The sequence below is a fragment of the Corvus cornix genome, chromosome 5 (assembly GCF_000738735.6).
Source record: "Corvus cornix cornix isolate S_Up_H32 chromosome 5, ASM73873v5, whole genome shotgun sequence".
Lineage (NCBI taxonomy): Eukaryota > Metazoa > Chordata > Aves > Passeriformes > Corvidae > Corvus > Corvus cornix.
Window position 1 is genome coordinate 42090305 of NC_046335.1, and position 3775 is coordinate 42094079.

Genomic DNA, 3775 nt, shown 5'->3' on the forward strand with positions numbered 1-3775 from the left:
TTGCATCTGAGCTACTTGCATCTTTAGTCCCATTAAAAGGTTAAAAGATTAGTTGCAATATTTCCCCTGTTACACGATAAATTGGGAAATGGAAAAATCAAGAGATTACTGATGTTTTTTCTCATGTTAATCCACTTGTCTGACCTTCCTAGCACAGAAATAGCAGTTTTCTCCCCCAGCAGCCCAGATTCAAAAGTGGATTAGAGACAAAGCAGCAGAGTTAAGAACTCAAAGCTTCAAAACAGAGCATTTATCAACTAAACGTCCCTGTGACCTTGCCCCTCACAGAATGCAAGTCTGTTTGTTACATGTCTCAGGTATGAGCACAGAATGTATACTTTACTCAAAATTAACAGTGTGACCTGTGAAAAACAATTTCTGTTATCAGGGAGCAAAATATTTTCTAGTGAAATATTAAGCTAAAAGTCACATGTCAGAATTAACATAGGGGTGTGGTCCTGTGTCTCAGAGCCACCAAATCTCTAGGAAAGTTTTCCCTGTTCATCAAGAAATGACAAAGCTGGAACAGCAGAGCATCTGCAGATATGTTTCTATCAGATATTTGATACACAACTAGGATAAAGGGATAATAATAATATCATCAACAATTAAATTTTCTCATTGAATTCCTACACTGCTGATGGGAGTATGAAAAAGATTGCTTTTCTGCAGGACAAGAAATCAAACCTTTCCTTTTATTTAAAGTGTACACTAATTCCTGCTGCTTATTTGACTGTTTCTTCCCTGGCAGGTAACTACATGCTTTTAGGACTGCTGTACAGAAGAACTGCTTTTATTGCCTCTGACAGTGGTGATCTCTTAGCTTTCCACCAAGTGCCAAATCCAAAGGCAATGGAATGTAAGAGCTATCTGTTTTCAATGAAAGGTACTTTGTAAAGAGCAGAGAACTTTTAACATCTAGGTTAGGAGCCTTGCCAAATAATTTTACTGCATGCCTGAATGGAATTACTTCTCTCTCTCACTGAATCTTTGTTTACTGAGAGTAGGAGAATCAAGGAGAGAAATTGATGCAGGTAAGTAAAGTAAGAGTCTCCCTACTTGGGCTTCCACTGAGCAGGAGATGACAATTTTGTAATGATATCTAGTATCATATATAAGTTGTAAGCTGTCTGTGTAGAGGGCATAATTTTTTAGTGTTTGTGCAGCATTAATGAAAATTAATCAATGAAAGTAACAAGTATTGAAGAGCTAAGAGTGTCAAAATGAGTAGATGTGTCTGAACTAAAACCTGATGTAGATCCCTTATTTTTAGAAAGTTTCCTTAATAAGATTTTATTTCAGAAAATGTCACTGTGTGTACTTGTCCTTATTTGTTTCATGTTGTATGATCTTGTATCTCAGCACAGAATCCCCTGGCATGATCAACATTTCCTTATATTCCAAACCGCTTGAGGACACACACAAAGACCTCTCACAACTGCCTGATGTAAATGCTGCTGCTACTGTCCTGGTACTTGCATAGCTGGAGGCAAAGTTTGACAGTAATAGGGTGGGTGATAAACATCAATGTTTTCACTCTGAACTAAGCTGCTGAAGGTGTTGAGATCTTCTGGGATCTGTATTATATTTTAAGAGTCTATAATGTCCATGTCAGAGGCATACACTTTGTCTGGTGTCCTAAGATGATTCTGGCTTTAGCGACTTGACAGTAATACCAATATGAACAGGAATCCAAAACAGATGAGTGGAGGTTAGCAGAGTAAAACCACTGGCCTTCATATTATGCCCGAGGGAGCTGTTCAAGTGATTTGTTTAGACCCTTGGGTATGTCCAGAAGAATTTGAGAAATCCTTTCCATGTCTCCATTATACGCAAAAGTTATGCAGTCATTTTTAGGTAACATTTTTCTCTGCAATAATTTACAGGATGACATCAATGAATAAGATGGGTCAAAAGCATTTGCCACACCAGTAAAACAGCAAAAGCCTCCTTTTTCACCTGCGTTTGAGCACCGTGTAGCAATATCGAATTTGCCCAATTTCCAATGCTTGAGCTAAACAGCACAATTTAAAGGTAAGATTGCTGCAGTGGAATCTGGGATTTTTTGAACTAGAAATTGCCATAACCCAAGGGTAATGAAATACATTCTCAGACCTATCCAAGCTAAAATAGCACCCCTGTCACAGATATTCTCCAAAAAAGTGAGCAAACTGACAGAGGCAAATACTGCTTTCCAGCTCTTCTCTGTAGTTAGAACAGGTTCATGGTTTAGGTAAGAGGGAAAATATCTGTGAAAGTACAAAGTAACACTTTCAGCATGATTAGCCCTGCTTGATAAGCCGGGCAAAAAGCAAACTTCTTTTTCACTAGATGCCTCCCATCAAATGCCTTTTAGCATTCTAGCTGCAGAAGAATTGCTTTTTTGGCAGGCTTGCTCCATCTTCTTGTCTGTGCCAGCTGGCTCTAGTACCCATGTGGTTTGGACATTATGAACAGCCAGTATTTCCACACCTTCCTTTTCTAGGAGATCCTCTGTCCCTGGGGTGTCACCAGGGTGATTTTATTCTGCTACAAGTCCAACATATCCTGCAGAAGAATGAGGGCGTAAAGCAGCCATATGATGAGGGAGCTGCGTAACTCAAGCTTTGAATGCCTGTTCAAGAAATCTGTGACTCTTGGTCTAATTCCCACAGTCTACAGAATGATGACTTAACACCTGGTGACGAGTAAGACTCTGTAAGTGGCAGCTCTTCAGCTACCTCTATAGGAGGTTAATGGCAGAACAATAATCCTGCTTCTAGCACAAAGGGGACAGTACTTTTTATGATTATTCCAGACATAAAGAGGTTTCTGTCCCATTTCATGGATCAGTCTGATTAGTGTAGTTTTTTATTAGCTGCTTTTAGTAGAAGGTTGATAGGGAAATTCAAAATTGCTTTCCTCTGATTATATATATTCTGTCTTAAGCTATGAACATTCAGTATACTGTTTCCCTATCCAGGAATGCATTTGCTCTTCCCTTTCTCCTCTCTTTGCATTACAAATCTCTCCATATAAAACACCAGACTATTCTGGGTAGACCATTGCGGGAATTTACAAGCCTCCTGGCAATTTAGCAAGTAAATTATTGATTTAAAGACACTTAAAGCTTGTTAAAGAAAACCTCAAAATTTGTCGATTTATTGTCTTTGTGGGGTTGAAGTTTTAAGTCCACATAATCAAAGTCTCACAACAATCTCAGCACATGGCAGGACTGACAGTGCATCCTGTGAAAGTCAATATACTCTGTAATTTGCCTAGAGCATCTCAAAAAAACCCACACAGTTGTTGCAGCTGGTAATAGCTGGGCTCTAAAATTCGAAACTTCCTCTTGCCCAGGTGGAAAATCATGGATATCTCAGCATGTGCCCAACTAAGCTTCATCCATTGTGCTTGTTAGAAGGCTGACACTGTATATTTACAGCTGAATTAAGAATTATATGTATACACATGTGCATAAGAAACAACTTTATTTGGGGAGCAGAAACCTCTGTTTCAGTTATGCGTGACTGGTAGTTCTGACCAAAGTCGTTACAGTAACAGACCCCTTGACTATGTTTCATTGAATGTGACAACCATATATCTGTTTTCCTCTTTCCAAGATTGTCCTGTGGTGTGGAATGCAAGAGGGTAGACAAGAACCTCTTCAATAAAAATGACAATGTCCTTAATATACAGGCTTGGAAAATACCATGTATCACTTCTATACATCCAAGTGGCTCTGTAAATGTAGGATATTTCAGATAGACTAGCCAAATTGTAACATTTAGTATTC

The 3775-nt window shown here is 38.8% G+C and overlaps 1 long non-coding RNA gene across 1 annotated transcript; it reads left to right on the plus strand.

The window, feature by feature from the left end:
• Positions 1 to 1369: 1369 nt before the first annotated feature.
• On the plus strand, positions 1370 to 2771 carry LOC109146405. The gene is made up of 3 exons (XR_002048394.1): positions 1370 to 1510; positions 1887 to 2034; positions 2486 to 2771. It is a non-coding gene; the product is annotated as an uncharacterized LOC109146405 (long non-coding RNA).
• The last annotated feature ends 1004 nt before the right edge of the window (positions 2772 to 3775 follow it).